Here is a 27039-nt window from a genome sequence, read left to right as displayed (position 1 = left end):
ATATAAAAAAAAACCTGTCAATCAGAATTTAAGTCATTCAATTTATTAATCACACATTTTAAGTGGGTTGTCTATCTATATAAACGAGACTAAGTCGCAAAGTTAACACGAATCGTCGTCACCATTCTTCCCCCCATTTCTTTGATACATACCTACATGTATGCCTTGTAGGGGGTGCATTGCTACCAACAGTGTTATCTGTATCTCTAAGACGTTGTGAATCACTCTAGAGTAGTCAAGTACTGTCAGACTAACACTTTATTACCTCACTACTTCTTGTCCTTGCTTGACAGCGAATTCATTCATTGGCCATGCCTAAGGCAATGAAGATCTAAGATGAGTACTACTAATAATATTAGTCTAGTGATCAAAAACTTTGCTACTATAACAAACAAACGAGGCTAATCTATGAGAAACTTGCCTTTATACTCACATCTACAGCCTTTTTCTCTTACTTTTTTTTTAATGGCATTGTTTGTTGTTTTATCATTGAGCCTGAGATCCCAACGTCACGATTTTCTTAAGATTTATACATAAATATCATTTATCCGACTATATAATATATTTTAATACATAAATAACGCAGAATTTAAATTATTTTATACATATTAAAAATATTAAAAAATCCATTTTTTTTAAACTCGTTCGTAAGACAGAATCCAACAATAAAATTTCCCAAAGCGTAGATTATCTTAAAGACGATTCTCGAGGAATTACAAACTTATTTATTTGTCTACAAAATGGGTAAACGTGAGAACATTTTAACGTTAAATTAAGCCCGGTTTTTATCATAGAAAGCAGCATAAGCATGGTATAAAACCGAAAGTTTTGTGGGGATGAAAATGCCAATTTTTCGATTTTGTTTGAAAGAGATCGGAGTAGACATCGAGGAATTTGGGCGAGTCCCCCGAACGACCCCCAAACCAGCTTTCCCCTTTTTTCTAATTAGCATAATAATATGACTGGAAACAGCAATGCAATGACTCACATAATAGTGTATTAATAATGGGTCGCTGGAAATTGGTTTGGAGGAAAGTCTTTGTTATCCCCATTTCAGAAAATGGACCCCTCTATGAAATTTTTTTTAATTTTTTTTTTTTCTACTCCTCTTTCTCTCTGCCTCTCCTTTTCTACCAACCCAGAATTGTGTAAAGTTTATTAGATAATTTCTATAAAAACCATTTCCATTGTTCTATGATAAGAGTAGAAAAATAAAATTATCACCTATAGAATCGTGAGAAAGTGGAACTAAATAAAATGGAAAAAAATTTACTTTCCAAAAAATCGACCGTCTGCTTTAACTAAATGAAAATAACCTTGTTTAAAAACGAATAAAGATCTAATTTTTGTGATTTTTAGAAGAGAAAAAAGAAGAAAAAGCTCTGTAAAAATTAATAAAAGCCCAATTCTTTTCCAATTTTTAGAAGAAAAAAATCAGAAAAATCCCTATAAAATTAATAAAAATACAATTCTTTTCCAATTTTTAGAAGAGAAAATTCAAAAAAATCCTTATAAAACTTAATAAAAATCCAATTTCTTGAAAATTTTACAAGAAAAAAAATTCAAAAATGTTCCTGCAAAAATTCTATAAAATAATAATAATAATGATGATAATAATAATATTTAAAAATAAATAAATAAAAAAATAATTGTTTTTTGATTTATAAAAGTTGAAATGAGTAATGATTAAAAAACATTTTTTAAGAACGACCATTAATCTAAGCAAAGAAAATTTATTATTCAAATTAAAAATAATTTAATTTAGCAAGAGCCTATCCAAGTCATTAATCTTACTCAAAAGAATATTGAATTTATTTAGTTTAAAAAAATTACTTTCGATATAAATGTCGGTAACAGTAATATATAGATATATATTTATTGATAAATTAAAACAGAAAGGGGTGTTTTATAAGAATAATAATATATTAAAAAAAAATCTCATCTCTTATCCTTTACTTATCGTACTTGTTTGTAAGTAAGAAAATCATGTGACTTATGATAAAAATTCGAATGTAATCTGTATATATTTTTTTAAATTATTAATTTCAGTTTTGTGCAATGTTTACATTTTCTATGTTTGTCGAAAATAAATCTTGTTTACATAGAAAAATCCCCTTGTTTATAAACAAGGGTGCATCACATGATCCACAGATGATGCTAGTTATAATGTCTCATAAAAGTAGAAATTATTGATTAAATTGGATGAATTTTAATTAAAATACTTAAATTTATAAATTCTTCTTCGATTTATCGATTAAATTACGGTGTTTTTTTAAAATATTTGCCGATTTTTCAAAGAAAATTAACGCTTCGACTCCTCCTTTTCTACGTTTATTTTTCATCTCTAATTATTAAAATTCGTTAAATTAAATTATTATTCTTCATAAATTATGCATTTGGATATCTGGTATCATCAATAATTAATGTAAAAATGATATATTTATATATATATAATATATTTAAATATTTACACACTCGCCTTCAAACTTGTACTTTAAAATTTTCTAGGTTATTGACGTTATCAATAAGATGGATCCACATAACTAGACCCATTTCTATGACTGTAAAATCGAAATTCCTGCATTTAAAACAGTTTAATTCTTTAATTTAAACGTTTAATTAACGAATTTTAATGCCATTTTTACAATGTTAAATATTAATTCTTCTTCAAATTTAACTTGTTATTGTTGCTATTATAACGTTCTTTCTTTAATTTATCGTTTAGAATATTTTAAATATTATTAATTGTATAAAAAATATTTACAGATAAACGTCGATTTATAGAAATTACTTACGTATTAAACAGCTAAATATTTAACTAATCAACTTCCGAACTAGCTCATAAACTGGACTTGTAACCTCTCTTATCTAATCGAAAATTTAGTAAAACATTTTGTAGTACTTTCATCTAATATCTTTAAAAATAAAAATATAAAAAAATATATATATATTTAACCTATTATCTGTAATTTTCAAATCACTTTTTCCGACCTTAAACACAGAAAAATAATTAGATTTAATAGTTGAAAATGGGAGCCGTCCATTAAATAAGTTTATTATGACAGAGGATCGCATTCGTGTATATTAAAGTCAATTGAAAGGAGCATTAAAAAAAAAATTGGAAGAGAGCACCCAAATCTGTTTTGGCCCTAGGTATTATTAAAATAGTTTTCAATTCTGTTGCCAGCGTTTAATAAATGTTCGGTTTTTTTTCCTTCTTATTTTATTTTTTGAATGTACCCCTCCTGCCCTCCTCATCCAGGATGTCTCTGTAGAATGAGAAGGAAAAATTACAGGTTCTACATTCCACTCCAGCTTTTCCCAAAACATCCCTTTGTCGTTTTAGCCCGAGGGATATCAACCCAGAAGGTCAGCATAACATTTTCTGTAACCGATTTTATATCTTTGCTGTCATAAAGATTGTATAAAATGGCAATCAAATAAACTTGTGTCTACAATCTCCGTTGATGACTAAAACATACAAATTTTATCGAAAGGACGAGTGTAAAGTTGGCTTTTATTTATTTTTTTTTTGGTGCCAAATTTTCTTAATTTTATATAATTTTGATTTTTTTAAAAAATGCATTATCTCGCCACTTTTTTGAAGAGTTTTTTTTTGGAAAAAGAATGGGGAAGTGAACTTCTTAACTAGCAATTTTCCTGCATCTTTCTAGACATTATTTTCAGCGTAGGAAAGGGTAATGATATCTCAATTTACTCCTCTAAGTTAATATCTTGAAAAAAAATCTAGGGAAATTGTGGTAAAAAGTTCATTTTTGTTACATTAAGGTTGCGCTTTGTACTTCTACCAAGGTGATAAGTTATATATATATTTTTTTTTTCTTTACCCCCTTTTTTATCAGCATGGCTTCTAAAGAGCGCGATATTTTCTACACTTAAAACTGTTAATATCTCGATTATAGATAGGATCTTAACGGTTTTTCTTTACATTTGAAGTGTTTTTCTCCTTGACTTCTTACTGTGAAGACGATTGTGATAGAGGTTGAAGCATTTTAGTACGCCTGGCAGATAGTGCATGGATAGCGCGTGGATAGAATCCTTTGGTATATGGTGTGATCCGCTATCTTCCACATCATCTCTATTATTAAATTATAGGCTTATACGATTTTTATACGCTGTGGCAAGAGATAGATATTAAAATCTTAACGATAACCCCTGTCCATATCAGGAATTTTAGGGTTGATTCGTGCCAAATAGTGTTGTAGACGGATGCCAACACCGGATCATTAATCTAGTCGGAGTATTCGCTTGGTTTAACGCTCACCTTTGGCACTAAAATTTGGCCAATAGAAATATATATATATATCTAAAATTACTTACTTTGCATCGGTTGCATCCGTAGAATTGAGTGTGTCTCGCCCCTAGCCAAAAAACAGTTAGGTGTGGTCACTAAGTCGTACAGTAAAAACTGACTTTTTCATCGCAAGGGGAGGTATACTCATCAAGATTCCACATATCATGGGCAGTAAAAGTTGTCGTTATCCCTCATTACAGCCATACTCCAAAGCTTTAACATCAAACTTCAGCGAGATAGAATAGCAGTAAAAAGAATCTCAGACATAAAACCTCACCAAACATAAGAGATAAATTCCCGACTAGTTGTGATCTAGAGTTGTTCTAGAAAGAAATCGTCGATCCTCTTGTCCGTCAACCATTAATTTAAATAGTTTTAATAGATTATTTACGTACCTCGCCATCTCCAGGTCTAAGGAAAATGCGGGCTCGGAAAGATCCACCAAGCGACAAACTCCACGAAAACAAAAGGGAACTAATCAGGGGGCGTTACCACTCCACTTCGCCACCATAAAACTTCTGTCCATTCACCCGAATATACAACAGATAATTGTCCTCTTGTTAATTAAGTATAGAAACCACTCCATCTAAACTCAGAAGTCAGTCGGCGCAAGTAAGAATTCTTACGAAATGATCCAATCGTTCGAAAACAATGTTAAATGAGACTATGGGAACGGGTCATTGTTAAGATGGGACCAGAAGATGCACGCGACATTTCCCATACCGTTCTCAGCACGCAATCAAGGTGTCCAGTCACCGACCCTAGTGAGTTTGTTTCCTTTGCATCCCATTGTTTTTCCCTTAACTTCTGGTTTTTGTCATTCATCTGAGATGTCAACCAACATAGCAGTCAGGCAAGTATTCTCTTTAATTAACTTGGCTATTAAACGCCGTCAGTGAAGCGTGCGATGTAAAACCACCGTGGTATAAACACAGAGAAATAATGGCACACGAATTTGTATCCTTATAAGAGAAGATTGTTCTTGGGAGGGTATTTTGCAAGGGGTGCCATTCGAGGCGGCGTTTGACCCCACTACCAACCAACTGCTGACCTTTCTGATCGCTCCTTTCGTAGAATACCTCTGCACAATGCCATTTACCTTACTACCACACTCTCTCGTCTAATATATTCCGCAACAATATTCACGGATTCCCCTATTTTAGGGCCACGTTTTCCCTAAAATAAATCAACCCAATTATCAAACCATACAAAAATCACAATATTATTTTAAATCTGCATTAAAAACATTTAATAATTTCACTTCATTAACTATAGAAGTTATTAAAATCGTCGGAACAAAAAGAATCAACGTGTTTATAATTGAATACAAAACTAAATTTACATAAAAAACAAAAAAGAATTTAAATTTAATAAACAAGAAACAAAGGAAAAAAAAGAAGTAAATTAAATTTTTATAAAATTTCATTTTTAATTATTTTTTTTACAATGTTAAGGTATTTTAATTGCATAATTAATGACCCAGAAAATATATATATATAATTTTTTATGTGGAAAGAAGAAATTCGTTTGACATCTTGATAATCAAAACTTTGGGATAATGACATCGAACTCGGTTTGTCAAGATGAACCTCTGTCAAATTGTCAGATGACCTTGGAATATTTTTCGTGTCAGGGTCAAGAGTGAAGATACGTAAAAGGGCATTCTTACAAGAGAACTGGGTCACAATCTGGCATAACTACTGAAATAAATAGATCAAAACAATCTCCGATATATCTACAGCAAAGAAAACAATGATCTAGACTAGGATATTCAATGAATATTCTAATTATTTAATGCAGTTCGTGCTTTAAAAAAAAAGTAAAAAAAGACACCATTTAATATTAATTCTCGACGTTCGGAATTAGTTTTCTTACGTCACAATTAGAGTAGAAAATAGTTTTCTTATTTTATAAATAATAGAAAATATTATTAATATATCAAAATTTCTGCTCTATATTAAAATATATGACTAAAATTATTTGTTAAACATTAAAAAAAAAACACCTTAATTTGCCATTCAGTTATCATTTAATAAACCGTTTTCGCATACTAAGAGCTGTTTACGAACAAGGTTATCATAGAGTCACGTTGTTTGAGTAATTTATTCTAAGGTTTTTTTTTTATTTTTTCTTTCCTTTTTCACCTCCCAGTAGTTTTTCTAAGGGAGGGATATCGGGTACTATTCAATCATGATTCAAACGTGAATAAAACTGGTTCGTGATCACGACTTCTTTACGTACCGATATACCAGAATTTCCAACGAATTCTCGCTTAAATTTATATTAAAAATAAATAAAATAAATGATAATTAGAAATTTAAAATCACTCACCCGCCTTGACAATAGAGAGAGAGAGAAAGAGAGAAAAAAAAATTAAGATTCAGATAAATCACAGGGGTCAATATACTTGCCAGTATCGACAACATCAGCATATTGTAACAATTAAAATGGGTTGGGTTTTTAATTTCGCATCGTTGAATATGTTTCAGTTTGTTAACTCAAAACAATATTTATGTGCTTCATAGAATATTAAGAAGATTTTTCTAAATTTCGCTACGATGAATTTCATACAATGGGACAGAATAAATAAATTTTTATTATCTGTTTACTTGTGACACAAGCTACAGAATCTGACGTCTTGTTTGATTAATCAAATCAGATTTTTCTCATCGAATCGCTTTTTATCTGAATATTTTCGTGTTTTTCTATGTTATTTATATCGATTTTTTTCATATTTTTTTGTTTTAACCTCTTTCTTTTTCGATATTAAATTAAATTTATTCGAAAAATAACTTTAACTTACCGATAGAACTTCTTTGTTTTGTAGTAGTAGTAGTAGTTGCACGGATAATTAAAAACTTATTGTCCTTATACAATAATAAGTAAATGACGCAATATAAATATATCCAATCAACAAATCTTGATAATGTAAACGTATTAATTTGAATTTATTTATTTATTTTTCATGTGTTTAATATAATCTGTTTATAAGAAAATGGTTAATAGTTGCTTCGAAATTGCTCAATTCCGTACTAAATTTTTGAAATTTAAAGATGGGATTATGTTAAAATTAAAGATTTATTTATGAATTTTTGTTTTAAAAGAAAATAATAATAGTTTTATTACGTTTCTTACAATGTAATAATTAAAATCGAAAGCGTATGCGTTATATAATGTTTAAGCGCCCAAATATCCTCAACTTAACAAAATTTCTTCGTATTTAAAGTGTTACTTTTGCAAAATAATCGAGTAAAACTTCATTAATTTATTAATAAAATCATCGTAGTTATTATTTTTAATTTATAAACATAATTCGTTTATCAGAAAACGACTACAAACATCTACAAAAAGATGATTTCTTTGCAAATTAAACGCTAATAAACCGAAAAATTATTTTATTTTCAAATTAAATTCGAAATATAAATCAAATTTTATAAAAATAAATCAAATTTAAGGCTATTTTTTATACATTTTTTTTTACAAGGAAAAACTCGAAATTTTAAGAGCGCATCCGAATTCGCTTCCATGCAGAAGTCTTCAACAGATGAATCGATTTTATTCATTAATAAAACCATTCTAAAGCATAGAATTGATACAGTACATCAGTACATAAATCTCTTAACGAGATATATATATATGTGTATAATTTTTTGGGGTATAATTTGTCAAATTTTTTCCATTCCTCCCGTATGGACCTCACTCCATTACAACAACTTTGTATCTCAAGTCATTCAAAATAACCAGTTTTTCTTGTCTCACCCACAACTGGAATAAAATTGGTAGACACGCAAGCACAACATAGTCTTATTATCGTTCCCTTTATTTGGTGGCAGCTCTTGACCCGCCTACTTCTGCTTGATATCGAAGCTTTCCCATGTCAAGAGAGAGAAATATATAAAACAAAAAATAATAATAATAATAATAATAAATAAAATAAAAATATGTATATATATCAAGAACTGGTATAGTTATCTTCGGTAGTAAATCTTAAGTTAAATACACTTTGCCACTACAAGGGATTGACAGAAATATTTTAAGTTGTAGAATCATTGTTTAACTGCAGGAAATAGGCGAGGCTTTGCCTATTGTTATGTAATATTTTCGAATTTTTTAACTTAAAAAAATAATCATTTTTTCCCCCTTCATTCGAAATTGTTTAGCTCATTAATTTGATAGATTTCTATAATACGATATAATGAAGGACAAAGATTAGATATTATTTTAAAATATATACATGTGTATGTGTTTGAATATGAAATATTATTATAAACCTATTGTTAAAGAATTATTATTTTTTTATTTTTTTTTTTAATTCAGGAAACACTAATTTGATTTTTGTCAAGGACACACATTTTAGTTCGATAATTAATGAGCTTAACTGTTTTAATTTTTAAAGGATAAATTTTTCTTTGTATTGTCTGAGCTTTCACAGTTTTCTTAATGGTTTGATTAAATACATTGTTACATTTACGGTTTCATTTCGAGAAATTTTTCTTGTTTGACACTTATATATATTATATTAAATAAATTCTTTGGTGTAAATTGGTTTAAAATGGTAGAAAATGGTTGGTTTTTATTAAGTGGACTTGACGCAAATGTGTGATGGAGAAGCCATCGAATCGATTATCTTAGCAACCATTTGTAGAAATTCGAGTGTTAATTCATGTAACAGAACAATAAACTACATAAATAATTGTAACGAAAGGCGATAGATAAGCAAACACGTCGAAGGCATTTTGACCTCCCCCCTCAATTCGAGATAAGGTCGACCAAAATATTGTTTTCTAGAGATAATAGTCAGAGAGTAAAAGGTTAAACTGTGGTTATGCCCTCTATTGGAGCAAATCGGAACTAAAAGTTTGATGAGTCCCTCCCTCCTTTCCTCCCATGAGGACACACGAATGTAGCAAATTTAGTGTCAAAGATCTTTCTCTCCTTCTCTGACCCGAACCGTCTAGTTATAGCTTAAATAGTTTTCATTTACACTTAAAAAAATCGTGATTTACACTTCAAAATATTAAGGTTATTTATAAGATGTATGAGATATGATTGTGGGATATTTATTTTATATTATATAAGCTGAAGATTAAATTGCATCATGTGACGAGAGCCAAGATCCTGGTGCTTTACATGGCTAAACTAACTGCAGTATATATATAATTTAAACAGTAAATATTATTAATAAGTATGCATTTTTTGGATAAATAGAACGTGGGAATTGGCATAAACGACAATTTAAAACGAAAGAATTCTTTTACGAGGTTGCAAAATGGCAATTTTTTGAGAAAATGTAATGAAAAAAAAACGCTTTGTTTACACTAAGTTCGGCGATTAGACGGATGCAAACACGTTCTCATAAGATCAAAAATGCAATTTGAACTAATAAACAATAGGCGAACACAAATGTTTTGACTGCCACAGAGGTACTTAGTGTCCTCTCTCACGACATCTCTCTCGTAACATGGACATGAATCGAACTCTTTTGTTGTCTCTTAATATACTTTGTCATTTTGTTTTCCTGTTTTCAAAAGTTATTCGTGAGTCATTGTATAAAGAACTTAAATATTTTTTTTTTCTTTATTATTTTATTTTAAATGTGTGTGTGTGTATATATATATTTCTAATCCTTTTAAAGAGGCATTTAGAGCTTAGGAATTCAATCCATTCTTTGTTCTCACGTAACCGGAAATGAGCTTATTGTTAAGTTTCCACTAATCATTAAGTTAAAATTAGTTTTTAATATCTAAAACCACTCGAGATATATGTGTTAAGGACAATAATATTTAATATTAGAGTATAATTGCTTTTATACACATATATTTTTCTTTAAATTAATGAGGTGCGATAGGTTTTTAACAGTCTTACAAGGTCGAGAATTGATGCATTGGTCTCAACTTTAAACCCTTTTATCAATAAATTTAAAAGCTGTTATCAATGGATATCCAAATGGTTTCTATAAAGAGTTCATTGCATCTTATAAATGGTGGAAAGAAAAAAAAAACAGAATGAATTCAGTGACATACATGATAAATCTCATGCGGAATAACGTTTAGCAACATATGGTGTGGTAAGAAATGCAAGTTTGTCAGATCTTTTTATTAAGTCTTTTAAAACGAACTCCACGGGAGTCGACGAATAAACGAGTTTATTTGACAGCACAAATGATAAATTGCGAAATATTACAACATCGAAATACACTGAATTGGCAATTTTACCAGATATCCATGATTCAAATCTTTTCTTTATTTAGGTCTCTATCTAGGTTACAACTAGATCTACCTTCGTCTTCCTCTCCCCAATTTTTTATTTTATTTTTTTAAATACATTATTTTAAAAATCATTTTTAAGGTATAAAGATATTAAACTTACCTGAATTCGTATTGTTTACACATTGTGTTATCGATCAAGGCACCGATGGAAAATGATAATAACCCTGAGCACTGTAAAAAGAATAAAAGAAAAAAAATAGGAGCGCTTGAATATAAATGAGCTCTATTTAAAATATCGAGTAGTAAAATAATTCGGGCATAAATTAAAATAGCTTCTTTAGAAATAATGTCATTCACCTCAACCCAACCAATTTATTAAAGAGATACCAAACTATACTTAAAAAAAATAATAATAAAAAAGTAAATGCTGTGTGTGTGTATATATATAATGCATCCGGTCTTAGAATCAATATTTTCAACAATTTCTTTGCCAGTTAATGAGATCTACGCCCAAGCCTTAACTTAGTATTGTCCAATTTATCTATAGCTCACTCTTGTGGAACTACAAACAATAGTCAGTAATGAAATAAGTTTCCTTATTTCAACTTAGTTCGTTGTAGAAGAGAACAATTATGAATGAACCCACCGGAAGAAAAAAAATTAACAGCACCAGAAAAAAAAAGAAATTTTAACACAAAAGATGCCTAGATTAGCCTATAGGTATTATCTTTTTACCAGTAGACGATCATATCTTAATTGCAGATTAGATACGAGGATTCACCATAGTTTTTGTATGGCGGTCGAGGGGTGGAAACAACAAGAAAGAAAGAAAGAAAAAAAAACACGTCTCGTATCCAATTTTGTTAGATTCGACTTTCAATTGGCTCTGGTATAGAAAGTGCAACGATAATTATTACAATTAAATGGAAAAATTGTTAGAAATAATGGACTATCAAAGATGACATATCACTGATGGGTGAGTGGATACCATTGACTGGAAAATAACGACTTTGCCAATTGGTATAGGCTAAAGAATTCTTGTCATTGCCTTATTGACTTTTATGCCGATCACGTCTCTTACTAACATTCCGATTGTTCACAAATATCATAAGATTGTTGTGCGTGTAGAAGACGATCAACAATTATAGTGTCATTAGGAGCATTTTAAAAACCCCTTGATAAGAGTGTTTCGTGTTTATGATAGGAGGAATATCTAAAAAAGCAATAAGAAAAATTCTCGAAATCGAACTTAATACTAGTTGACAGCCAAGCTAATTTATCATCTGATAGTCAAAAATGATTATATCGAATGAAGAGTTACATTATATATATATATATATTCCTCTTCTTTCCTACTTTAATAACACGATCTATAATTAAACTTTTAAATATAAAATATACGAAAATCAAAAATATAATTTACAATTCTTAAGTGGTAACTTATTAAACTAACTGTCTGTTAATTAAAAATTAGCAAACAATTAGCATATTATTTTATAATTAGCTTTAAAGAAAAAAATGAGAGAAAGAGAAAGAGAGAGAGAGAGAGCTTAATTAATTAAATACTTTAACAAACCGCATTATTATACTTATACTTATTATTATTATTATTATAAACGTCTTTTAAAATGTTACATTGTTAATTTGAAGAATTAACATAGGTTAAAGCTTAAATAATTAGTAAACGAGAAGATAATTTGTAAAAGTTGCTGATAAATAAACTTGGAAATAATTTAATTAAGTAGACTCTAATTAATCTTTTAACGTGAAATTTAGTTTATAAGAAGTTTTATATTAAAAAACTAATTAATTATCTAATAAATTAATTAATTATTTAAAATTTTTTTATATGTTTCTATATAAAATTGCGGTTTTTTTGGGTGGAAGTCTTAAAAAAACAATGGAACTTGCGATGAGTTATGTAATGTTTTACATAATAACGTTGTTGTGTGTGGGTAATGTATAATAATGTTACCTTCTTACAGCGTTAAAAATTGTATATAAAAGAGTTTTTGATCAATTTTTTTTTGAATATTTAATTGAAAAAACGGATTAAAAACCGGATATTTATAACCGTTTCTGGTTGTCTTAAAGGCAGATGTTTACATAAGCAGGTGTCTTTTTTGTGTTTTAACTTCTCCTTTCACCTAAAAAGTACTCAAAATTTTCTGTATAATTACAGTTTGGAAAGCTTAAATTTAACGAAAAAAAACCTGATATTTTTTCGCAAAATATTCGATAAATTCACACGAAAGATAACACCAGACATAATAGAATTAAATGAATATTTATGGTATAAATGTATAAAAATTTCCATGGCTAAAATATATGTTAATTTAATAAATTTACAACATTCCACGATCTCGAATATCAAAGTAGGAAGAATGTCACATTATTGATATAGACAAGGTGTCACTAAAGTCTATTTTCGAGGCCATCCTGAACGACAGATGGTTGTCAACAGCAGTTGACGAGACACGGTGACATTTTAGAAGCACATCAACTCAGTTGAATTTGTCAGTTGCTAGAGACTTGCTTATATCACACCTCTATATTTAACTCTAAAATGATGGATGGCTACGAAATAAAGCTCATTGTAATACAATAATATTCAAATCATATCGACTTTCTGGTACATAAAATGGTCTTTAACACTCCACAAAATTCATTTTCCTTATTATTTTTTCTTTCTTTCCTTCGCCGTTAAAGTTAATGTACATCAATCGGAAAGCAGATAGTTAATTAAAAATATTTAAATATATTTTCTTTTTTTTTTCCTGTTTTAAATTTTACACTTCAGTAATACTTTAATTAGTATGCAATTCAATTAACTTTCTGCTATGACTCAATTATCTTGAGCATCTTAATTAACATTAGTTTTATTGAGGAAGATATGTCGATTGTTTATTGAATTATTCTTAAATAAATTCCCGTATTTTTCGCTCCTAAAATGAAATTAATTCACTGGTTTATCGCAGAAGATGGTGTCGACATTAGCACGTTTTGTAGTCAAAATATCGAAAATAATTAAGTATTTTTTTTTGTTTTTTAAAGTAAACGGTGTAAATTTTAATTATTCAAACATAAAAAGTAGTAAAATCGAGAATAAAATTAAATTTCTCGGCTTTAAAAGTGGAAGAAAACAATAATAACGAAACCATTGAAATGTGACAATTTAACAAAGGAGAAAATCACATCAAACAAAACCACTAACTTTTTGAATGTTCAGTAATTTTTTTTCTATTTCTAGACCCAATTTCATTTGATTTTTTTATTCTAAAAACTTCATTTTTTTCCTCTCTCTCTCGTCTCTCTCTCTCTCTCTTTGGAAACATCGAATGACTAACTGAAACATCATGGATGAGTGACCGTCGAGTATAACGATGTCTGTAGGCACTTTAAAGAAAATGATGGTGATTGTAGCTGTTTCATTTTCAATCACATCTCTTTTCATTGTTAAACTTTTAACTTTTCACCTTTAACAACATTGCCCTCAATTGATACAATTTTAAAAATATATCAGCCAAGTTACAGACAGATTTTTCTTTACACTGAATTTAAAAAATGTATCTTCATCATCTATACAAACTGTATATATATATAAGGGTTATAAAAAGAAAGCGAAAGTCTTAAATTCTTAACAGACAATATCTCCTTTTTGCATATTGGCAATTGATCATACCAAAAAGGGATTTTGTGTCAACTCAAACTAGGTCACGGCTAGCTTGGGATGAATGTGTTGAGAGAACACTATAATGTGACGCCAGAAAAAACTCAAATTCATCTCATGGCAAGGGAAACTCAACAACCAGAAGAAAAAAAAAAAGATTCCGAGACACCTGTATAAACTTTCCTGTTTGTAGACTATGTCACATCCCTCAAACCAGCTGTTCTTTGTGTCTGCAGACATTTTTTTTCCCTACTACAACGTCTGATTGGATGGCTAAATCTTTTTGGGAAAACGGTTAACTCATAGAAGAAACCCCCCCATTTTATTTTATTTTATTTTTTTCGGTGGGATTTCTAACGATTTTCTTTAAAAAAATATCGGTTTCTGGTGCGAGACGTCGGCGTTAACGGCACGTATCCTTAATTAAGCATCGAGCTAATATAATTAACGATGGCTTGACTCATCTTGGCGGTCCTTTTTAGCCTATCCCATTGCGTCAACACGTATTTTGTCATCGCAACTAGTCGAGAAAATATCAAAATTCCAAACATTACTTGCTTGACTGGCGTAACGATAAACTTCTGGGTTCAGTGGACTTGATCCTATGATCGGTTAGGGTGGGGTTAAGCACTTACACGATTCGAATGATTCAATTTATTGAATCCTAGACGGAATACCGTTAACGATAGCTTTCCCCTTTTTTTTCTACATATAATATAGGCTATTATCCTCTTTTGTATACGATTAAACCGAGCCTGAAGGCCAATAATCTGATTTTAAAAATCTAGTTTATTAATTATCCTATCCGTATGTAGTTTAATATTATAAATTGAAACCTAAATTAAAAAACCTAATTTTCTTTTAAAGTTCATTTACTTTTTACTACCTTAAAAGCATTATATTTATATATATATAACAATTAGCCAATTTATTTCTTAATTTTAAGTGCGAGAACGTATTTTTTCGCGGTTATATTAATAGGATTTACGATTTGTTTCTCAGTTACGGTGCTGCGAAAGGGTATTAATTCTTTTTTTAATGAAAAATAACAGTTTTTTATTGTGGAAAAAATATTAATTGACCAATATAGTCCCGATAGTGTTTCTGTTCTCAGGCGTAAAACTTACTTTCTCGTCCATAAAACTTAAATAATAATTGCTCCGTCACGAACCAGAGACATATTCGGGTATGTTCTCACGCATAAAATTGTGAAAAAGCTCATATCTCACACATAAACGAACTAAACGCTTCCTTATGGAAATACATGTGCATCTAATAGCTTCAAATTGGAAAATATAGATTTATTATCATTCGAGGAAATAGGGCAACATTTCCTTTAATCTACGAAGTGATTTATCTAAAAATAACGATCTTGAGCAATTTTTCTTTCTTTTTTTTCTTCGTTTAAAAATATTTTAAACGTAGTTTTTTATTCGCCAATTTAAAACTAGGCTCCTTCTGTGTTGAAATTTAAGCTTTTCGAAATGAAATCTAACAAAATTTAATTGTTTAATGAGCTATTTTCAAACTTCAGTAGGAAAATGGGGATATTTCGGTACGAAATTTAATAAGATTAACTTATTCGAAACGATATTTTCAATCTTTAACTCGTTAAGTACAAAACAAAAGCANGGTTATTCTAAAGTTTATTTCAAGATACAACTGAAAACAGCAATTTGAGTAAAAAAAACTGATTGTATTTGCTATACATTATAATCGAGATATTCAATACATGTAAAATATTTTTAGTATTGATGATCTATTTTAATATGATATTCTAAAAATACTTTATAATTTAAATGAAAATTAAGAAGTCCTTCATATTTATCCATTCTTTCGACGAATGTAATGTCTTTATACCAAGAACGAGTCTCAATCTTGAGATTTTCAGTAATACTTCAATAAGAGTAATAAGAGTTTTTCAGAACGATTGTAGGCGTAATTAATTTGATGAATGTTAATGCATTACCTATGGTCCCAGTATTTATGGCGGATCGCTTCCCTCTTAAGAAGAAAAGAAAATATAAGGGAAAATACGACTTCGAAAGGAACAGATTAAAATATTCTTTACGCTTAAGTTTTACCTGATGGACATATGAAGATCATTTACAGTCCCTTTATTGATGCACCTTTATTATATCATGTATTTCTTTATTCGTTAACGATGAACATTTAACATAATTACAATTTTAAACATAATTTTTATATTATATAGTCGTGATAGTATATTTTATGGATTATAATACACTGAAAGCATTGATAAACTTTTTAATACCCTTAGCAATATTGATAAATTCAAACTAAGAAATGTATTTATAATTAAATTGTTTATAATAAAGAAAAAAAAATCTATATGAAATCAATTTATTGTCAACGTTCCTCATATTTCTATTTCACCAGAGAAAAAAAAATCAAATTTATCCAATTCACATAAACATAATGAAAATTTTAAATTCATGATTTATATTTTCACGAAAATTCCAATTATTGGAAATTATAATGAATTTTCAATTTGCAATAAAAAACAAACTTATGAATTTCGAAGAATAACAAAACAGTTTTTCTGCAATCATTATAGTAAATTTTTGGTGAATGATGAAACCTCAGCGGTTTGATACTACGTATAATTCATTATCTTGTTTAGCTTATATGTTACAGCTCATGTAAGCTAAACAAAATATGTTAATAAAATTCACAAATGCTTCATAATTACAATTTTAAAAAGTTACAATTTCAAATTGAGCGTAATGATTCCAATTATTTAACTAAAAACAAAAACCGACTACCATGAAAGTTCGAAAATAAGTATAGATTTATTTTGATAAAAGACCAGAGCGTCCGAAAGCGAATATAATTTATGACAATATAATCAAAAACATGTATTTTTAAAATGAGAAAAGTTATTGGGACTAATAATTGTGGCATTCGGTTAGAAAACCAAAATTTAGCATTTCATAACTCCAATGATTTTCTTTTTAGTAAGAAATAATTAATGGCAATTATCATGACAAGTTACAATTATAAAATATTACGGAGTAAAATTTAATTATTTAAAAAAATACATGGATTCACTTAATAATAAAACGAACCATTTAAGTATGAAAATTAATAAAATTTAATTATTTAAAAACAAATATGGATTCACTTAATAATAAAACGAACCATTTAAGTATGAAAATTAACAAAATTAAACCATCTCAAACCACAATTTTCTCAAATTCAAACACGTTTCATAACAAAACGAAAGCATTTTAACTACAAAAAAGAAAAAAAAAGTAATGAAATTTAACTGTTTAATGCACAGATATATTCATTAATTCACACAGCAGATATTTGAAAACGTATATACATAATTTTATAAGTAATTGGATATTTATTTTCCCTACAAGGAGCACATTTTTATATAGAAAAAGAAAAGAAAAGTAGAGAGAAGGAAAGGAAAAAATGCAGAATAGTCGTTCGAAAACTGCACAAATCATCAAATCTTACTTATAAAAAAGAAAAAAAACAAGCAAAAAATCCGACAAAGTGTGGGGAATTTTGAGTGTTATAAATAAAACCAAAGACGATTTCGTTTAATAGAAAAGCGACTTTTAAGTTGTCGTTCTTATATTCGGTCACGAAATGCTGACTAATGCTGATATTGTCTCCTATGGATTCAAATACCTGATCTTGCATGGAAACTTTGTCAACCAAATAACTTCGTCACCAACTATTCTGATTTTACATCGACTAGGTTTTGTGCTTTGGACGTACGTACGTGACTTTTTGTTAAATCGGCACAAAGATTATTGCTAAAGAGAGATAGACAGTTTTAAGTAATGACACTTCTCTAAAAATCACGAATTTTCTTAGCAACTTGTAAAAGAGAATGGAAAAAAATATATAGGAAAAAAAACAAGAATGACACTAATTCGAGACCACGTTTTTCCTTATTTTATAAGTTAAAAAGTGATTTTAAAAAATCTCGTTTTGTACATAAATAATGCGCCCCTTAAAGTGTGTAATAAATTGTAGAAAATTAACAAGAAAGAATTAAATAAATTTCGTATTTTAGGATGAAAGATAGGGATGTTAAATTTGAAAATCTTTTATCTTTTTTTTTTTTGAAGTGAATTCTCGATAATTTAGATTAATCATCTTTATTATTGCCACCTTTAAAATGACAGTAACATCTCATGCATAAAACTCAACTACTGGTTTTAAAATAAAACACGAAACAATTTGTTCAAAATTTTTTTTTTCTTTTTTCCTTTTTCTATTTTCAAAAACTTGTTACGATAATTTTAACGTCAGAAATATTCAGTTTTTATTTTCGAATTTCCGAGATAATGAAGTCATTTTTTACATATATCATTAAGTCTACGTAATTATTTTTAAACAAGTTAATAAATAAATTAAACTTAATAATACTTGTCAATCATTAAAATAAAATTTAAAATAATAATTCGAAAATTTGAAAATTTATATACATTTTAATATTATTTTATTAAAGCGAACGATTGGTTAATTTTGAAATTGATTCGACCAATAGGAAACTGATATTTTGAAATTCAAAAAAACGGTCTTTTTTAAAGTCGTTAATGCATTCAATTATGTTACTCTTAAGGAGATGTTACTCTCATTCCAAATGGGGAGAGAGGAAAAAATAAAAATTAGTATCAAGTAGAAAAGAAGTGTTGCACTGATATTAGGGTGTTAATAATTGGTTCGTTTCGAGATTTTATCAATATTAAAATATCAATTTTTTCCATTATTTTAATTTATAGCCCTCTCTTCCCGGTTCCTTGACCGTTTCTTCTAGAAGAAAGTGATTCTTGGCAATCTGTTAGCTATATATAAATAGACAAAGTATCTCTGGCGTCGAAATCTATAAAAGAATAACGTAGACAACTCAAAAAATTAAAAAAAAATCATAATTTAATTCTTCGAAAGACTCGTGTATATTTTTTTAAATTTATTTATTTATTTACTCGCTTCTTCTACACACAAATTATACATTTTCGTGGTGTTATAATTACGTTTCTGCGAGTAAAACAATTGTAATTTTTGTTTTACTTCTTTAAAAACAAAAACAAAGGGAGTACTTTTGTGTAATAACGATAATAGAGAACACGAATTCTATCTTATTTTTCTTGAAATAATTACTATTTCTAACTTATCTCCAGTTAATTAATAGATACATACCAATTTATTACAGAAAACTGATGTTATCTATAATTAAAAATTTTTATAAAGAAATTTGGTTGAGGTCAAGAATTTCTTGTCTGAACAAGGAAACTGTTCTGTGTATGCACCAATATGTAAACTATACTGTCAAATTCTGTAAAGATAGTCTAAAACATGGCAGTCGCTCGGGGCTTTGATTTCTTTTTGGGTGCCACCCGAACACACGATGAATATAAATGAAGAAGACAAAATATCCGAAACAGGTCTTGATATTCTTGATGATTTTCCTGCCATTTATCACAAACATGTCGGTATAAAAACAGTACCTACGATGTTTTTACTGAAAATTTTGCTCGCTTTTCTGTGATCTACACGATAAATCCTGTATTGGGAAAGAATTTTAATGTTACTTTCTGCGAATTCTTTGAAATTTAATCAGGTTTTTCTCCTCTACTTTCTATCCATTATCCATAAAAAAAATATGCTCGCAATTCCTTAATTTATTAAACAGATAAGTGCTTTCTCTTCCACTTAAATTATAATAACATAACGTTTTTAACTTATAAATTAATATTACCAAATTAATTAACATTTTTTTTAAACGTGGGATACTTTAAATAATACAAGAATAATAATGATTAAATGTTAATAATAAATTAAATTTAAAAAAAAACAACGACGATAAATAAGAATTTTATTAACTCGACGATTGCTCGTGTGGCCAATAAAAAAATAAAGAAATAAACAATTTCTAATTGACCATTCTTGTAGAAACTAAGAAATATGTTAGAAATTTAAAATTAAAAACCAGTTTCTGTCCCACTTACAGGAAAATGTCACTAAAAATCTTTTGGCTAAACAGATAAGGGTGGGAATATTAAAAAGTTCTAGCTTTACATAAACATGTAAATGCAGGTGTAAACTGGAGTTGTTCCAAGGACATGTCTATCTCAAAAATACTATTTTCTTTCTTACCAATTTGATTATTTCGTCATTATCAAGTTTTTATTTTTTATTTTATTTTTTAAATATATTATTATTGTTATTCATGGGCACCGCCTAAATAGGAAAAATTACTTAGAAATATGCTTTAAGTTGGAAAAGGAAATATATATATATATAACTAGGGATTGTATCTATCTGGGCAGGATGGAAAACAGACGTTTAAATAATATAAATTAAATAATTTATTTCTAAATAATTTAGGATATTTTTATAATTAAAATTGTTTTTTTTTATAATTTATCTTCCTTTTTTTTCTATAGGAGATTACAAGAAACGATTTGAAATTCCTATTATTGAAAATTTCGAACGGAAGAAGTGTATTTTAATGTAATTTTAGAATTCTCAGATTGGGTTTGGTGTATTAATTGTAGAGAAAAAGTTTATAGAATCAAGGAGAAATGCTCGTGAAACAATGTTATCCTATATAACCCTACTGGGAACATTATTCACGATTTGATACTGTGGTTAGAATTATCAATGAATTTCATTCATTGACAAGGGATATGTCGACTTATGAATAAAACCTTGATTTCGAAGGTTATTTTATTGGTATTTTAAATATGTATTTAGTTTAATTGATGCAATTTCGATAATATATTTCAAATTTTTAAAACTAGATTACTAGTCTAAATTTTGTAGCACCATAAAGTTTCTAGCTGTTTGTAAACAAGTTCGATATTCTTGTACCTGTAAATTCTAAATGTAAAAAAAAAAGAAAAAGAAAAATAGAATCTCCACCCTTCTCTCTTATCATTCCTTCTTAACTTTAACTAGAAAATTAAAGCTAAAAATCACGTTTATAATTAGAAAGGAGGGATTTTAAAGGTCGTTCTTATCATGTTATTTCACAAATAAGTAAGAAAGAGATACGAATTTAAGATGCTATTTCCTACAAATTGGATACCACAGACTATAAATACAATTACATGATATCCTTTAAAACTTTCATCGAGCAAAACAAGCCGCGAAGTAAATATAGAAAAGTCGAAAATAAACTAATGATCCATCCACTCGAATAGAAAAACCCATTCTTTTTTTTAAAAAAGTTCTCGCTTCTAAGAAGGGAGTTTTTGTCAAAAAAAATAAAATTTTATTTTCTATAAGTAACTGATTTATAATTTAAATTTAATAGAAAAATTCTCATAAGCAGCTGTTCCTTAGAAGAATAATATCAATGTTTGTCATTCTCTTATTTCATAAACAGCAATTTTTTTCTTGTCCTGTTTTTTCTCACGTATCCTGTTTTCCAGGAAACTTACTAATATATACTATATATTTATTTAGTTTGAGTAATGTTATCATGATCCAATTGTGGAAGTAGAGAGGAAGCTGTATAACTGGTCAAAGGATGCAGCAGAAATTATATTTTATTATACGTGATTGACAAGAAAAAAAATAATAAAATAAAAAGAAAAAGAAGATTTAGTAAGCAATTTACCATAGAGAATTCTACGTTTTTCGGAAGAAGAAAATTTTAATAATTTATAAAAATTATTAATTTTAAAACATTACTTACAGCTGTTACATGTCAATGTTCTCCCCCACATCAAAAAGTATTAGTTACACTTGTGAAAATTCTTTGAAAAATACGTCACATCGAAGGTTATTATAACATTCCTCAACTTAACACAGCTCCAGTTGTGATCTGATGAGAGAAAAACTAATAAAAAAATAAAGAAAAAAGAAAAAAAAATGTCACTGTTGTCCGGTCAAGTCAAATCCGCCCACTTTCTATTTAGTTACTATATATATTTTTTTCTTTCTTTAGTGCATCAGAAAATGAAAGATGAGATACTTTTTGATAAATAAAATTCATAATGTGAACTATATAGAATGTGTTTCTGTTAGTTAAGATGTATCTCAGTTACGTATTCTATATGAAAGATTTATTTGACAAATGTTAGTGAACATATGTTAACTTTCAAAATTCGATAACAACATAAAGATGTTTGTTTTCCTAATTTAGGAAGCTCGTTAAATTAAATAAAAATGGAATAATTAGTTTTAATCCACGAAAACGTACAAGATTCACAAACTTTATATGCGATAATTGAAGTTATACAATGAAATTATAGTTTATCTTTTAGTTTTCAATTGGAGATACTTAATATTATAATTTTTAATTAATTTTTAAGCCAGAAAATTGATGACTTATTTTTATTTCTTTCTTCAATTAATTGTATTTTTAATAAAAACACAATATCGATAACATTTAACAATTATTGTATAAGTAAAATTACAGAAAAGGATAACAATGAAAGTCTAAAAATAACCCCCTATCAATAATGTTATTTTCTCTCAACCCCCCCATGCTTAATAATAGGAATTCTNAACAATATATATATATATATATTTCGACTTAAAGGGGTTAATTTTTAATTAATTTCCACTCCTTCTAATGCAAACCATCAAAGAAATCATTCTTGTTTCGTTAAATAATAAAGCTTTCTATTCGAAAATTCTGTAAGGGAGAACCATGAGAAATTATGAAAAATATTCTCTTCTCGTATAATTAAATAAGATTTATATCTTTACATAAAAAAATACTCTTTTGTTGGGAGCTGTAAAAGTGTCTTGACTAGTTTTATAAATTACATTTAACTTACAAGTCGAATGTACTGTAGTATAGGAGGAAAATTGTAAACGTTGGAATAATTATTCCAGTCAGATTTTGTATATAATTTTCGATGTTTGAAAATAGGTTATATGTTTAAAAAAATTAAGAGAATACAATTAAAATATCAAGTTTTGGTAAAATTGTCCAGTGACGCAATCGTCAATGACATCCTGGATAACCTCAAGAAGGAAATAGTTTTTTTTCTCTTTTATTTTTTTATTTTTTAGGGTCCAACAAACGGTTGACACTTTATATAAACTAAACCTAGATAACAGACATTATAATTAATAATATTTAACATTTAATTTTTTTTTTATATTTTTAATTCAAAAAAAAAGCTTAACAATTAAGCGCTAGAATATCCTCCTCCTTGCAGAATTAATTGCAATAAACCTTGTTTTATTCGAATTTACGTAATAAAAATTTTTATTTTCCTTGCATTAAACTATTTAATTTTAATTTTATAAGGTTTATTTATTTATTTATTTATTTATTTATTTTTGGACCTTAATCGATGATAATTTTAGTGGTAGGGAATACGAAACGTGCATATACAAATCGATATTTTTAATTAATTTTTAAGCCAGAAAATTGATGACTTATTTTTATTTCTTTCTTCAATTAATTGTATTTTTAATAAAAACACAATATCGATAACATTTAACAATTATTGTATAAGTAAAATTACAGAAAAGGATAACAATGAAAGTCTAAAAATAACCCCCTATCAATAATGTTATTTTCTCTCAACCCCCCCATGCTTAATAATAGGAATTCTAAGGATTTACGATTTGAAATTCCTATTATTGAAAATTTCGAACGGANTATCTTTTTATTTTATTAAATTTAATATCATTAATTCCATTTTATGCCCTATAATTAATAAATGGAAAGAAATATGATGACTGCTGACTTCTTTTTTTTTTGTAATTATTATTAATTCAACGCATAAATTAATTTTTTAAACTTTATTTTCTTAAATTAGACTTTAAATTGTAGTGAATTTATATCAATTAATTATTTTATTTTTCTTATAAAATATTTTATAATTAATTATTATCAGAAATAATTCTCCTTAATTTTCATTTTTATCCGTAAAAAAAAGGTTTAAAAAATGAATAATTATTAATAATGTCGCCTCTTATTTAAATCTAAATAAGTTATTAATAAAATGTCTTTATTATAATATTTTTATTCAACAATTAATCATAATTTACTTCATGAGTATCATTATTCTTCTGATGACCATTTAGGTCTACAATTAACCTTGTTTCATGTCTAACAAAGTAAAAATCTTTATTTAAAAATGCATAATTGAGTTAGCCTTATTATTTTCTTAATTAGAATCCCTAAATAAATACCAGGACATAATTATAATAGGGATTTTTATAAGATTTAAGCTCGATAACTCACGAAGGCGAAGAGACTCTTCGACAAATATAGATATGCTATATTTGTCGCTATATAAAATTCTATATAAAAATCTTTTTAAAACTTAAAAAAAAATCAATTAAATCTTATTAACAAATCAAAATTTGTGTGTTATATTTTCGGTTTTGCTAATTGAAACTTCATATTTCAGTAGAAAACCTCCCCAAACCCATCCCACCAACAAGGGACCCCAAACCAATATTTTATAAGAAAACATTTGTCTGGGGGTCAGCACTGCACGTGGGACCCCTAATTCAAATTGGCCAGGGTCCCAAGAAGCTATAACTCGCCACTATAGAAAACTTGATCTTTGCATGCGCCTGTAATAAACAAGTCTCTTAATTGTCCAATAAAAATTTGCCTAGTTACTTCTATACAATTTATAAAATAACAATAGGTCTATTAATTATAATAAAATGATATAAATATATGTATATATTTTTTTTTCTCTAAATCATGTCTAGTAATTAACTTAGAAGCATTCATAATAATAAGTGTTACGTCAATTCTAAACGTCAAATATTCTACCCTATTATCCTGTATGTTATTTATAATAAAATCCTGTTCTTACTAATTGCAATAAAAGCTTATTTACTTTTAATAATAGGTAAGAACACGCTGCTTTTAATGACAATTGAATAATCCACTCTTCAACATTTCCTGCAATACAAACTCTTAGTCCCTTGCATTGTTAACTAAAATAAGGTGTACATTGATAAGGTGTAAAATATACACAGATATACTTATTTTCTATTATAAGATGGTATTTAGAAAGGTCGTACACGTGTATTTTCTTTTTTTAATTAAAGACTAGTGTTATGCTAAACAATATTGTGTCACTTGGCTTTATGACAACATCAACGCTTGCAAATTTCTAAACTTAGTACTTTCTAACAATATTGGCGTATGAAAATGTCTAATCAGTCTTTTCTACCATCATTTATCATATAAAAATTTTATCTAGTATTGCTTGATAATATCGAAACACTCAGATTTCTAAACTTAGTCCTTTCTGATAACATTGACATGTAAATTGCTCTTAGTATTGATAGAAATTCTAAAGTTAGTCCTGTTTAATAATATGGAAACGTGCAGATTTCTAAATTTAGCCTTTTCTGTAGATACTATCATGCAAATTTCTAAACTTACTCCTTTCTCACTTAGTTTACTATGTACTCTTTCATTCACAACCTAAACTTAGCTAGTTCTTTACGACAATTTTGTTTTAAAGATCTAAACATAGCCCTTTCTGATAATATTTGCATGCAAACCTCTAAAATTAGCTGTTTTTTGCGAGTATTAACACATGCAAATGTCTAAATTTAGTCATTTTTTAGCCAGCACAGACTATACAAATATCTAAATTTACTCCTTCCTGACGATATTATCGTGCAAATTCTTGAACTTACTCCTTTCATACTTAGTGTACTTTGCACTTAGTACATTCACTTTCTCACTTACAACCTAAACTTAGTTAGCCCTTTATAACAATTCAATTCTAAGTATCTAAACATAGTCCTTTCTGATAATATTGGCATGCAAACCACTAAACTTACCCCTTTTTTTACGAGTATCAGCACATGCAAATGTTTAAATTTAGTCCTTTTTGGCCAGCATAGACTATACAAATATATAAATTTAGTTCTTTCTAACAATATTGACGTGTATATTTCTAAACTTAGTCATTTTTTGCCAGCATCAACGCATGCAAATGTCTAAATTTAGCCCTAAACTACGTTAAGAACATTATAAAAAAAAACCGGTTTGAATACTCGAAGAGTAATTGTTTAATTTTTAAAACAATTATTAATGTTTTTTTCATGTGTATTCTATATTTAAATTTGACTTTAATAATTAATTATTAATTGCAATGAGAAAATTGAAACCACGTTAATTTATATCTATTAAACATGAAATGTGTTTATGATAAATTATAAATTTTAATTTATGAGTTTCGCTTTTGGCGTTTTTAATTTTAATTTTAATAACGTTAAGTTCGATATAATATATTATAATTAATTTATTTAGTTTACTTTTATTCATTTATATAAAATTTTATTAAAATATTCGTAAGATAAGATAAAATGTAGTTTAGTTGTTTTCCCCCCTTGTGGTTTTTATGGGGCTAAAAGAAATATCTTTTTTTAAATTAATTAAAATTTTGCTCGCGATTTTAGGGTAAAATTGTATTTTTAACCTTTAAAATATTTATTAAAAAACATATTTTAACACTCAAAATTAGGTTACGAAGCCGGAGATCAGATCAGGATAACCGAGATTAGGATACGAAAAACACCATATAATCTCTCGAGATTGAAGTTAAAATAATGTTTTGTTAATTATAATATATATATATAGTTTTTTTTAATTAATTAATTATAAAATAATAAATTAGAAAGCAGAATTAAAGAATATTAAACAGAATTTTAATTCACTTCCTTTATAAAAATTACGAAAAATTTTTATATTATTTACTTTTTAAAATGCTCGCAGACAAATGTACGAGTATATTAATATAAAAATTTCTTTAAAAAAAAATAATTATAAATTGATATTCTTAGAGAGTTCACTTAATAATTATCCATCTTAATTAAATTTAAATTAGGTGAAGTATTTTTAAAAT

General features: G+C 27.7%; 1 protein-coding gene across 5 annotated transcripts in view; it reads right to left on the bottom strand.

Annotated features, from left to right (window-relative positions):
• LOC111638988 overlaps positions 1–27039 on the bottom strand; it is an 83689-nt gene that overhangs the window by 19809 nt on the left and 36841 nt on the right. The window contains exons 1-3 of one of the 5 annotated variants that reach the window (XR_002758990.1): positions 21885–22353; positions 10685–10755; positions 8157–8182 (exon numbers count right to left, since the gene is read on the bottom strand). The gene's annotated coding sequence lies outside the window, so the exon portion shown is untranslated. Of the gene's footprint in view, positions 1–2795; positions 5637–8156; positions 8183–10684; positions 10756–21884; positions 22354–27039 lie in introns of those variants that run through there. The other 4 variants (XM_023384761.1, XM_023384762.1, XM_023384764.1 and 1 more) reach the window with 4 other exon arrangements.

The sequence above is a fragment of the Centruroides sculpturatus genome, unplaced genomic scaffold, assembly GCF_000671375.1.
Source record: "Centruroides sculpturatus isolate CEXI.00-Female unplaced genomic scaffold, Cexi_2.0 scaffold1314, whole genome shotgun sequence".
Taxonomy (NCBI): domain Eukaryota; kingdom Metazoa; phylum Arthropoda; class Arachnida; order Scorpiones; family Buthidae; genus Centruroides; species Centruroides sculpturatus.
Note: the sequence above shows the minus strand (reverse complement) of the source record. Positions and strands in the feature narration are given on the sequence as shown.